The sequence below is a fragment of the Cupressus sempervirens genome, chromosome 6 (assembly GCF_028749045.1).
Source record: "Cupressus sempervirens isolate cs-2001-9-10 chromosome 6, ASM2874904v1, whole genome shotgun sequence".
Taxonomy (NCBI): domain Eukaryota; kingdom Viridiplantae; phylum Streptophyta; class Pinopsida; order Cupressales; family Cupressaceae; genus Cupressus; species Cupressus sempervirens.
This window is the reverse complement of record NC_143123.1, coordinates 246,490,840-246,504,693: the sequence shown is the minus strand read 5'-3', so window position 1 is coordinate 246,504,693 and position 13,854 is coordinate 246,490,840. Positions and strand designations below refer to the sequence as shown.

Below are 13,854 nucleotides of genomic sequence, written 5' to 3'. Positions count from 1 at the left end.
AATAGATCCTTTTATTTTAAATGTCTCCTACAATGCAATGTGATTGTATATCATAAGGAGAAAAGAAATAAAGGGGATTTATGTGCCTACACCATGACAACAATCAAAGTTCATGGATGAATTCCATTACTAGTTATAGTATGGATTGTAGCATCTCTCAACCACAAGATGCATATGGTCTTTGTGTGCTGCTAGTTACAATATGGTCCTCCCAAGGCTATCATTTTTCTTAATTAACCAAATACCCTAGTTTTCTTCGTTCATCATTCCTATTTTCTAAGTAAGATGGTGTAGTCTCATCTGCAAGTTTATTCAAATGAGATAGAGAAACTCACAATTAAAACTTGTGGAGTGTGATTCTAAAATGACTTTTGATTGAAGAGAATTTGGCTTTCTCTTGGATCGTAGTGTGGAGTGCAAATTGTTTTGAAAACATTGATTTTCCCATCATAAACTCACCATAGATTGAATACAAATTTGTATCACTCACTCTTCCATGAGAAAAGGAGGACGTCATGGATGGGGAGAATGTAGCACTAATCATTGTTGCCAATGTGGAGTCTTAAATTTTGGTCCATTATAAACTTCAAATTGTTGCATTGACTTGGGAAAGGAATGCATGGAGACCTTCCAACCATTATATTAATTTCAAGACCATAGTTTCATTTGTTTCCAATGGAAGACCTTCATTGATGATAATGCAAAAAAAATGTCTTTAGTTCTAATTTAATGCGTGTCTATCCACATAAAAAAATGAGCAAAGGTTGAAGTCAATAGAAAAAGACATGTGATAAAGAGGAGATACTTGGAGTAGTTGCAAAGTGAAGTTGTGGATGTTTGTTGATGCCACACCTTTTCAAATTAGAGGACTTTCTTCTTTGCCGTTAGCCAATGGTAGCCAACAACAACTTGACCTAATTCCTTTTCTAGCTTGCTTTAATCTTATAAAGTCTTGGGTATGACTCATGAATGGACCAAGGCCTTACCAGTTTGCAAGAATCATCCACATGCTCATTGAACCTACTATTCTACTCAAATTTATTGCTCACAAGGGGATGTCAAGCTTCATTTCCCTCTTGTGATTCTAAGCATTCCAAATGAAGTTTGGAAATAGGGGAATAGAAAAGCATATGAATGAGGTGAAGATCTTGAATACTAGTAGCATAGAAGAAGATGTTGATGGTTTCCATCCTTTAAATATTGGATGGGTAGAAATGCAAGGGGAAAGCCTTTATTTGTACCTTGTATGCCAAAAGGATACATCGAGCTGATGCTTTGATCTAGAATAGATATAGTGGGAAAGAAGGTAGTTGTGATAGGACGTTCCAATGTTCTTTGAATACCTATTTCTATGCTTTTGTAGAGGCACAATACAACCATTACTATCATGCATTTCTATACCAAAAATGCTACAAATTTTACTCATGAAGTAGACATTCTTATTTCTACAGTAGGTGTACCAAATTTGGTTCAATATGATTGGCTAAAACTTGGTACTATGGTAATTGATGTTGACATTAATACAGTAGAGGATGCTAATGCTAAAAGAGGCTACCAATTAGTTGGAGATGTTTGTTGGAAATAGATTAAAGAAGACTATAAAAGAGGGATATTGTTGAGAAAATATTGATACAAGTATGATCAATATGCTTCAATCATTATTTTGTCACTAATGTCAAACCTGCTTTTTGTTGGTAAGACAACTGCTTATATGATTTAAGTACTATCACTTATTTGATTGATGAAGAGGATTTGATCAAAAGATGTAACAATAGCACCTAGAGGAAAGGTTGAGTTATGATTATGTAAAGGAGTACAAGAATTAGTTAAGATAGTGATAACATGATACATTGATAATCTACTTAAGGTTATAAAGGCTGGTTACACTAAGAAAGTTTAGAGAACAAGTTACACAAAGTTTGTCTATCAAGCTTCACTGAGTAGATAGTAGGTGCTAGGTAAAGTCAGTGCAAGCCAAGCAAAAAATTAGTTGGAGTCGAGTAAAAGTTTATACTAGAGTATGCTAAGAAAAATAGTGGATGTTGAGTAAATTTTAGTTGATGCCAAGCACTAGTAACTTTAGTTCATGCTAAAAGATTTCATAGAGGATGCTGAGCAATGCATTATGTGCTGAGCATCAGAAGCTAGATAATGTCAAGTGGCTGCATTATTTAAAAGATTATGAATTTGATGGATCTGAGATGACAAGTTTATTTTCTTGGAATGTGTGAACCAGGTGGAAGATAAGATTGATGAGCTGGTGGCACAAAATTGAAGGTAAATTATTTTTAGGTGAATTCAAGGAAAATTTTGTAGAAGAGATATGAAATGAGGGGTAGATTTATTATATCCTACCTAATCCATCCTAACCCTAAATTGAATGATGGAGAATGAGTAGCAAAAGTTCTTAATTTCTTATTTATAGGAATGGGTGGTCAAAAGTAGAGGTTGTCATGTGTGAGGACCTAAGGAAGAAAAGGAGTCAAGGGTTTTTCTTCATCAAGTGACCTAAGAGAAGAGTCTACATTAACATTTTAAGCAAGAAGGCTTAAGAGTATGAATGCTTGAAGGATGAACAAAAGGTATTTTTGTGGCTAATATTCATAAATTGGCTAATTTTAGAAATTTTTGGCTAGTAATTTGGCTAATAATTTAATATTTGATATGACCTAAATTGTCATAGCTTTATAAAATTTAGTTCTAGAATATTTAAAATTGCTCAATAATTTATTTTATTGAAAAATTTAAACTCAAATATTTGCCACAATATTTGATACATAATTAGGTTTGAATCACCTATATATTATATATTATTGGAGAAACTAAATTGACTTGACCAATAATTATCATAATTATTAGTTACTTTAAGGATATTTCACCAATATTTAGGTTTCACTACTAATTTAAAGTATATGTAACGATTCTCATAATATTCCACGAGGTAAAAAAAAATGTTCAATTTTGATTTGTAATATTCCATAACGATTGATGAACCTCCTATTATTATTGAGATTTATCAATATTTTATACAAAAAAATATGTTTTGAAAATAATTGCCAATATTAATCATATTTGGAATAAAAAATTGTGAGATTCGTGAATAGAGATAATTTTATTTTTTCAAAATAATGAAAGGTTCACCAATATTTTATATCTTTTTTTGGAGGCAGCTTTGTTAAAGTTTACCCTAGTGAACAAGTTATTAGAGCTCTAATGTGTAGAGACCAAGTAGAATGGAGGACTAGAACAAAGATCTGTAATCTACAAATGGAGTTGTAAGTTGTTATCAGATCAAGCCTTACTATTGCTCTCTAATAATTTTATCAGTCTAGGGTAAATCCTTTGGATTAAGGTTGACCTAATAGTCATTTGTAAATCCTTGAACTAGGTGACATTCCAAGTGAATGGCCTAAAGTCCTCTAACAAGACTCACTTCTAATAGGGTGATTGAAATCCTTTGATAAGGTCACATTTAATAGTGTGTATTGTAACCTTTAGTAAAGTTGGCCTCTCACAGGTTATCATTTCAAAAGAGTGAAAATGAGTAGCATGTTGCTAGTGGTTTTTTCCAAATTGGATTTCAATGTAAATCATTGTGTCAAGTGTGTTGATGAATCTATTATGTTTCATGTTTACATTTCTGTAAGTTGATTTGATAGTAACCTACAAGTTTTAAGTGATTGCATAATCTTATCGATGCATGCATGAAGATAAAGATTTTATGGGTTCAAAATAAACTATGAAAAGTTTTATTTATACATCTAGACCTTGGATAACTAATTCACCACCCCCTCTTAGTTATTCTAAAAGTATTCCAAAAATTAGTATCAAAGCCATCTATTTAAGAGGGCTAGATTGAAGGTACTAGAAGCACAAAAATCAAGATGTCAAAAAGAGAAGTACCCAAGCTTAATAGAGATAACTTTCCTACATGGAAAAGTTTAATGAAGGTAGTTGGAGGACTTGGAGATCATGCACAATCTACCATTACCACTAATCATGTTGATCCTATTGGAGCCCCAATAGTTGAGGATATGAAAGAGAAGAAATAACATAACTAGGCAATGCTAGAGATTGCCTCTGCCCTAAGTTATGCTGAATTTGATGATATCAAAGGTCTTGAGAGAACAAAGAAAATGTGGGATGCCTTAGCTGCCATCTATGGAGGAGACACCAATGTTCTAAGAGCCAAAGTTGAAAGTCTTAGAGGTAAGTTTGATGATATGAGAATGGAAGAAGGTGAAAATATTGCTCAGTATGTTGCAAAGATAAAAGAAGTTGTCAATGCAACAAGAGGAGCTAATGGTAAAATAGACGATGATAATATATTAAGCAAAGTTTTAAGAACACTATTTTCCATATATGCTATTAGAGTTTCTACAATTCAAGAACTGAGATGTATACCAGGGAATAATCTATCACTTTGGTAAGTAGACTCACTGCTTTTGAGCTATCTAACTTGATAATCACAAACCTAAGAATATTGAATCTGGGTTCAAAGCTAAGGTGTCACTCAAGGAACCTAATGAGAAGAAGAAGAAGAAAAAGATAAAGTATGTGTCCATTGATAGTCATACAGATGAGGAGGATGTAGAACAACTTAAAGCACTATTGGCATGAAGATTCTACAAAGGTAAAGGCAAGTTCAAAGGTAAATTACCTATCATTTATTTCAATTTCAATGAGGTTGGTCATAATTTCTGCTAGATGTTTAGAGAAGAAGAATTAAAGAGGTAGTGACAAGTACAAAATTAGGAGAGATGAAGACAATAATGAATATAAAGACAAAGGAAAAAAGTCATGCTATATTGCTGAAGAGGAAACAAAAGATGAATCTAGTGAACATGATGATGAAGTGGTATATGTTGCAATGAGGGATGAATTTGATGAAGATAAGGCAACTACACTTGTGACTTGTGTGAACAAGAATGATAGATAGATCATTGACAGTGGGTGTTCACATCACATGACTAGAGATAAAAGTAAGTTCATTACCTTGAATTGTTATGATGGAAATAGTGTAAGATTTGGTAATGATGCACCATGTTTGATAAAAGGAAAAGGTTCTATCAAACTCACAGATAAGATTTTATGTGACAGTGCTTACTATGTTGAAGGACTTAACTATAATCTCTTGAGTGTGTCATAACTGAATAATTTGGGATGTACAGTTGAGTTTGAAAACAAGGCTGTCAAGATATATGACACAAATGGAAAATTGATTGGAAATGGTGATCAAACTAGGAGTAATCTATTCTATCTTGATATAGAGGATGCTACTTGTCTAGTTTTAAAATTTGATGATGTGTGGCTGTGGCACAAAAGGTTATGTCATGTCAATTTTGATAACCTAGTATGTATCAGTATCATGAGAAAAGTTAGAGGTTTGCTTAAGTTGAAGAAGCCTGATAATATAATGTGCAAACAATGTCAATTAGGAAAAATGACAAAGTCATGTTTTAAAAGTAAAACTCATACCTCTAAAATTATATTAGAGATTGTTCATACTGACTTGTGGACCAATTGAAGTGCAAATCTACAAAGGAGATAAGTACATTATGATGTTTTTTGATGATTATTCTAGAATGATGATAGTTATGTTTTTGAAAAATAAATCTGATGCTTTCCAAATGTTTAAGTGGTACTTAGCAAGAGTTGAGAAGGAAATAAGTAAAAGTATAAGTGTTTTAGATCTAATAGATGAGGATAATTCATAGCAAATGAGTTTGAGATGTTCTATAGTGATAGAGGAATCAAAAGAAAAACATCTACCCCTAGAACCCCTCCACAAAATGGAATTACTGAAAGAAGGAACAAATTTGTAATAGACTACACTAGAACACTTATGATGGAGAGAAGTGTTGCTTTACAATATAGAAGATAAACTATAAGTACAACAATCTATACCTTGAACCTTGTACAAGTCAAGAAAGGTACTCATTCAACACCATTTGAACTATGGTATGGATACTCATCCAATGTAAAATACTTTAAGGTATTTGGAAGCAAGTGTTACATTCTTAAAAACTTCAAGAGTGGTAAACTAGATGGAAAAAGTGAAGAAGGTATATTGCTAGGATATTTCACAAGAATTAAAGCTTATAAGTGTTTAAATACTAACACTAACAAAGTTGTGAAAAGTGCAAATGTGAACTTTGATGAATATACACAAGTATATGAGGTTGAACCTATGAAAGAACCAGAAGAATACAAATAATTTGTATACTCTTATGAAAGTATACATATGCCTACTAAAGAAGATGCTGCAAATCAAGCTGCAAACCAACAATGGTAAGTTGCATTCAAGAACCAAGTTATGCTTAGATGTCAAATTACCAAATGAAGTTGATGCACATTTAGATTTAGAGATTAGTTTTGATGTTGAGATACCTAACAAAGATGTACACAGTGACTCTGAAGCTGGGAGACAAATTGAAGAAACTAGAGCTAAACAAAGATTGTCTAAATATGTCAAAATAAATCATCCTACTACACAAATTATTGGAGATAAAGATGTCAGACCAATGACAACAAATATATTGAGAAATAATACATATTTTCTGAGCATGAAAGAACCAAAATCAATGAGAGATGCATTAGAAGATGTGAACTAGAGTAAAACCATGGAAGAAGAGATTGAAAAAATTAAGGAAAAAAACATGGACTCTAGTTCCTAGACTCGAAAACAAAAATGTGATTGGCACCAAGTGGGTATTCAGAAACAAGCTAGATGAAAATGGTGAAGTCACAAGGAACAAGGCAAGATTAGTATGCAAATGATATGCACAAGAAGAAGGAATTGACTATGGAGAGAGATTTTCCTTTGTTTCTAGATTGAAAAGAGTAAGGACATTACTTTATTATTCTACATACAAAGGTTTCAAAGTTTATCAAATGGATGTTAAATTTGCATTTCTAAATGGCATATTTGAGGAATAAGTTTACATAGAACATCCAGAAGGTTTTGTTGATGTTAACAATAAGAACATGGTATGTAGATTACATAAAGCTCTATATGGTTTGAAACAAGAACCAAGACCATGTTATGAGAGACTTTATAAGTATCTTGTGAAGATTGGATTTGAAAGGATTGATGATAACAACAATCTACACATAAAGATAGAGAAAGGAAAAGGTATTTTGTTATCTGAAATTTTCGTTGATGATATCATATTTAGAGGTCAAGATGCTTTATGTAAGGATTTTGAAAATGAAATTAAGTAATAATTTGAAGTGTCTATGTTTGGAGAGATTAAAATTTTTATGAGTTTGTAAGTATATCTGATGAAATATGGTATATACATCACTCAGTCAAAATATGTCAAAGAAATACTAAATTTTTTTTGGATTGGAGGATTCCAAACCAATAAGTACACCTATGGTGATAGGACACAAGTTTTCAAAAAATGATGATTCAATTAAGGTGAATCAAACATTTTATAGGTCTATGATTGACAAATTACAATACATAGTACATAACAGATCTAGCATAGCATTATTTGTAGGGATAGTTGCAAGATTCTATGCTAATCCTAGGGAGAATCATTTGATGGCTGTAAAGAGAATAATGAGATACCCGAAAGAAATATAGGAGTATAGTCTATACTATAAGAAAAATGAAAAAAATGAATTAAGGGCCTACACTGATGCTGATTGGGATAAAAACATTAATGAAAAAAAGAGCACTAGTGGAGGAGAAATTTTCTTAAGAAAAAGGTTGGTTACATGGACTAGCAAGAAACAAAATTGCACCTCACAATCTACTGCTAAAGCTAAATATGTTGCTGCTACTATAAATTGTACAAACATTGCATGGATCAAATAGTTAGTCAAAGTTATGAAGGAAGAGATCATAAAACTAGTAACACTTTATTATGATAATACAAGTGTTATCAATATATCAAAGAATCTTGTGATGCACACAAAGACTAAGCACATTGCAAATCAATTATCACTACTTGAGAGAATTAGTTCAAGATAGAAAGGTGAAGATGGAATATGTCAACACAAAAGAACAAATTGCTGATATCTTCACAAAAAAGCATTATCTAAGAATGCTCTTGAGTATCTAAGATGTAAGCTAGGGGTGATACCCCTATCAAAGGCTATTTAAGTAATAAAAGGAGTGCCCTACATCAAACGAGATGATTTTCATATTTTACACATTGATGCAGTGAATCTTACTTTAGGAGCTGCCTAAAGTAATCAAAGAACTAACACTCCAAATTAGTCACAAGCAAGGTGATAGAGGGAGAAACTGAAGAAGTTAATATCTACATGTTAAGATGACAATTCTTTGACATTGTTGTCAAAGAGGGAGATAATTATTGATCAAGGGGATGATCAAGGAAGTAATTGCTAAGGGAGATAATTTATGATCAAAGGAAAGTACAAGTATGATGAGGGAGATAATAAAATACAAGAAAAAGAGAGATAGATATACAAGAGATTGAAGATTTACCAAAGAGGGAGAAATCCTAACATCTACCTAGTAAGAGGGAGATATATGACAAGAAGAAATTCATAGGGAGTCATAAGGAAGAATTTTGTAACCTACTTAGAAGATGGAAGTTTCTAATAGAGGGAGAGATTTCAATACAAGAAATTATTTTCTTTTTGGTATTGTCTTACTGTTTTAACCTAGTGAGTTTGGTTTTCCATCAATGCCAAAGAGGGAGATTGTTAAGAATCGATTGATACAAGTATGATCAATATGCTTCAATCATTGTTTTGTCACTAATGTCAAACCTACTATTTGCTGGTAAGACAACTACTTATATGATTTAAGTACTATCACTTATTTGATTGATGAAGAGGATTTGATCAAAAGATGTAACAATAACACCTAGAGGAAAGGTTGAGTTATGATTATGTAAAGAAGTACAATAATCAGTTAAGATAATGATAGCATGATGAATTGATAATCTATTTAAGGTTACAAAGGTTGGTTACACTAAGAAAGTTTAGAAGAACAAGTTATACAAAGTTTGTTTACCAAGCTTGATTGAGTGGATAGTAGGTGCCAAGCAAAGTCAGTGCAAGACGAGCAAAAAATTAGTTGGAGCTAAGTAAAAGTTTATTCTAGTGTATGCCGAGAAAAATAGTGGATGCCAAGTAAAGTTTAGTTGATGTCGAGCACCAGTAAACTTTAGTTCATGCCCAGTGATTTTATAGAGGATACCGAGCAACATAGTATGTGCCAAGCATTAGAATCTAGATGATGCTGAGTGGATGCATTATTTAAAAGACCATGAATTTGATGGATCTAAGCTAACAAGTTTATTTTCTTGGAATGTGTGAACTAGTTGGAAGATAAGATTGATGAGTTGGTGGCACAAAATTCAAGGAGAAGTTTTTAGAAGAAATATGAAATGTGGGGTAGATTCATTGTATCCTACCTAATCCATCCTAACCCTAAATTGGACAATGGAGAATGAGTGACAAAAGATCTCAATTTCCTATTTATAAGAATGGCTTCTCAGAAGCAAAGGTTGTCATGTGCGAGAACCTAAGGAAGACAAGGAGTTAAGGGTTTGGCTTCATCAAGTGACCTAAGAGAATAATATACATTGGCATGTTAAGCTAAAAGGCTTAAGGCTATGAATGCTTGAAGGGTGAACAAGCTATTAGAGCTAAAATGTGTGAAGGCTAAGTAGAATGGAGGACTAGAACAAAAATCTATAATCTAGAAATGGAATTGTATGTTGTTATTGGATCAAGCCTTACTATTACTCTCTATTAATTATATTAGTCTAGGCTATATTATTTGGATTGAGGTTGACCTAACAGTCTTTTGTAAATCTTTTAACTAGATGACATTCCAAGTGAATGATCTAAAGTCCTCTAACAAGGTTCACTCCTAACAGGATGATTGAAATCCTTTAATAGGGTCGCATTTAATAGTGTGTATTGTAACCTTTAGTAGGGTTAGCCTAAAGTGAAAAAGAGTAGCATATTACTGGTGGTTTTTCCCAAATTGTGTTTCCATGCAAATCACTATGTCAAGTGTGTTGATGAATCTATTATGTTTCATGTTTCAAGTTGATTTGACAGTAACCTACAAATTTTAAGTGATTGCATAATCTTATGGATGCATGCATGAAGATAAATATTTTATGGGTTCACTAAGCTGTGAAAAGTTTTATTTATACACCTAGACCTTGGATAACTGATTTACCCCCCCAGTTATTCTAAAAATATTCCAACAATGTTTTCTATGAAGAGGCTTCAAGAATAGCTTCAAGAATAACTCATGTACTTGGTGTTGTAGGTCCAATGACTATTGCGATGCTTCTGACCAATAGTCTAGAATTGGAAAAATGGGCATACAAGTTTAATTGAGATTTTTGATGTTTGGTCTACACCTTTTGCAATAGGCTTGAGAAATATCATAAACTCTATAAGAATAGGAATATGAATTAAATGTTAGGAGTAACTAGAATCAATGCTAAAATGAGGTAATTGGTGCATACAAAAACCCAATTTTAATGAGGAGGAAAGATCATGGAATTTTTGTCAAAGGCTATGTTGTGTGTGAAGAGCTAAAGGTTTGCTAGCATGTGGAGACGTTATATAGTTGGGATCATAATAAAAATGGTGGTTATTCGAAGAAAGAATTTCCTTATTGTGGATTATCCTCTCTTATTTGAAATGTTGTTTATACTTTTAATCCCATATTGATGGGAAAACATTATCTCATTTTGTTTTTATACACAAACATTACAATGTTATTTGTCTTAAAGCCACGAGCTTTTTGACAAGCTGTTTCAAATGCATGTGGGGCCCTTAGCCAGAAGGTGGAATTTAATAATAGTTTGAATGAAGTATGTGTTGAATGCCCTAACAAGATGATTACATGGAAAGCTAGATGAATCAAAACATGACACATGGCATCCAGATGGGCAAATTGCACTATGCAACATGAAAAACATTCTAGGCTTGGTGCACTTCCCGAGGTGCTTATGTGGCAAAAAAACACATGGAACGATGTTACATTCTCACAAAATATGCAGCAATTTCTGAATGTGCATTTGAAAATACGATAGTGTGACACATAGCAAGAGGTAATGACATGGCACAAAGCTAGAGCAACTCACTAGATCATGACATGTGGCATGATCCAATGATCGTTGTAAATTTGCAAAATAGACTTGCTCACTATTTTAAAAATGAAAAAATGTGAAGCCAAATGAAAATTTGATGCATGGTAGTGTGTCAAAGGCCTATGAGTAGATAATGGACCAATTAGAGGGTGCTACGTGGCACTCAGGTGGTAGTGACATGCAAAAACTAACGAATCACAAGGCAACACATGTCAAGTCTGGTCAAACAAGTTTGACTAGATACAAATATAATATAAAGTTTTAAACTATAGGAAAGATAAATTATTTGCATAAAATGTAGACCTAAGAGTTAGTTTAGGAACTTGTTTTTCAAATTGATCTTCTGGGCATCTCTGATAAGAAAACATAAGACTATCATATACTGAGGGAAAGCTCTCAGAATGAACTTTCCATATTTAAAGTTTGTTTTTGCATAAGAAGTAGTATATTTGAAATATTTAGGGTTTTGTCTTAGCTGCTCATTTTTCAATTGTAATCAGGTATATTAATTCATATTTGATTTTTGGAAAAATGGTAAACTAGGTGTGCATCAAAGTTGGTAAGGATGAAATTGGTGATGTTTTTTCACCTCAAAATTATCTTAGTGAAGATTTTATTAGTATTTTAGATGCATATCTAATGATTTTATCAGAAAAAGGGTTTCTCATCAATTAGAGAAGATATTTTGAGTTTGTTAAAGCTTAATGATGAGATTCCTTTGAGATTTTAGTTGTAGAGAGAAGATAGATGCTTTGTAGCAATAGAGGATAGAGATTTAAGTGGACATGTGTCATTTCCAGATCAGATCTAGGACTTCTTTCCTCTCCTATGTCTTTCTTTGGGTTGGTTCCAGTTCTTGGACATTTTTCATTAGTGTGATACCACAAGGATGGTTCCAGTTAGGTTGAAATTTCTGTCATGACTGTGATTCAATCATTCTTCAACATTTTTCTTGTATTGAACAATAAGTAATAAGATTACATATAGTTCTAGTTTATTTAGCAATTTTAGAAGTTGTTTTCATGCATCCTTTATGTATTTATTTTAAGGAAATGAATAAAAGTGCAGCAACAAGTTTTATCTTTAGTCTAAATGTTGTCTCCTATTCATGTAGTTTGTAATCTCTTATGTTTTGTGAAAAAATAGCATGAAACTCAGTTGCAATCCATTCTAGGTTGTATATGTTGTTATGTTTTTCTTGTGATTTAAGGAGTCATGTAAATGCCGAGTTTATCATCATAGGGTTATAGATTTCATCAAGGGATAAGATGAGTATGAGATTAAGAAGTGATGCAGATATCTGATTCACAAGGTGAATGGATAGAACTAGAAGTCTTGATACATGAAATGTCTTAATGATTTCCAAGGATGTATATCAGTGATTTGTAGAATTGCCCAATAGATAAGGCATTGATCAACTATAGGATCAATGTGTTTTGTTCATGTCTTGGTTATGCTAAAAACAACTTATAATTAAAATCCTTTTCCCCTTCTATTTAGGAGCTAAAAAGAGTTACCCCCACTTAGCTTGTCAAATTCATGTGTTGTGTTATTATCTATTTCATATCCATGATTCTTTGTATAAGTGCTAGAAGATTAAGGGTATTATCTACTTTGTTAGATTCAGTTGTATGCTTTGACACTGGTATCATATGAAGAATATGAGGTTCACTCACCTAGGTTTTGCAGAGCTTGAACTAGAAGAAGGCTATCCCCTTATAATATCTTGTATATGGGAAGTAGCTACCCCTAGATATATTTTGTTCTTACCATTGGATTTTTAAAACATGACATTTTAAAACACCAACACAACCCTTGCAAGGTGTACCATAAAAGAAAAGATTCAAAGAGCAGAGGCAAGAATGCCAATATTCAAGAATCAATAGTGGATGCTCATGCAATGCAAATACAAGATAATCTAAATGAAATGCAAGAGCTAACAAAGAGAGTTACAATATCCTTCTAGTTAAGCTACATGAGCTAAGCTTTGTAATAAAAGGAAACTAGGCTATGAAGTATGCCATAATACAACTAGAGTGAAGATTAACTAAGAATGCTTCAAGTGCTCCAAAATGACCAAGAAAACATGTATCACAACAATAACATGAAATCCTAATATGAGATAATGAGGAGATAACCTCTTTTAAAAGAGAAATAGATGGTGGAGATTAAGAGGCAAAATCAAGGGTGGAGAATGAGCCTTGAGTGATCCAAGTGCACAAGAATCTCACATAAGTATGATCAATGGTGATCTTTAAAAGATGAAATATGTGTGGAGGAGAATAAATATCCCACCCACCTTGGAAAGTGTGAACCTCAAGTGAGACAAAAATGTATTTTCTTTTATCTTCAAAATAGGAATAATGCTTTTCATGTGCACACTTAGGATAAGTAGCACTTATGAAATTTTATTTAATTAAAAGGGAGGGAGTTATTTCAACTAAATAAAATACTTAGGATAAGGTAGTCAAACCATGGGTTATTATCAATTAAATACGAAAGTGATGATTTGATCAAAGATAAGAAATAGTTAAATTAGGTAAAATTTATAGAAGGGGGACTCATAGTCTAGATGGCCATTTTTGGGTGATTGCATTTGCCCCTCTTCGATGGATGTATGATTGATTGGGGACCACATTAAGTTAAAGAATGAAGAAACCAAGTTGGTAAAGAAATCAAACTCCAAAGAACAAAGCACATAGAGATAGTTGGTCCTGAATGCATAGTTGATAAGTAATGAGACTAAAAATTA

At 32.6% G+C, this 13,854-nt stretch overlaps 1 pseudogene; it reads left to right on the top strand.

Moving 5' to 3' along the window:
* Positions 1 to 1,097: 1,097 nt before the first annotated feature.
* LOC149552167 (bifunctional protein FolD 4, chloroplastic pseudogene) lies at positions 1,098 to 10,341 on the top strand (annotated as a pseudogene).
* The last annotated feature ends 3,513 nt before the right edge of the window (positions 10,342 to 13,854 follow it).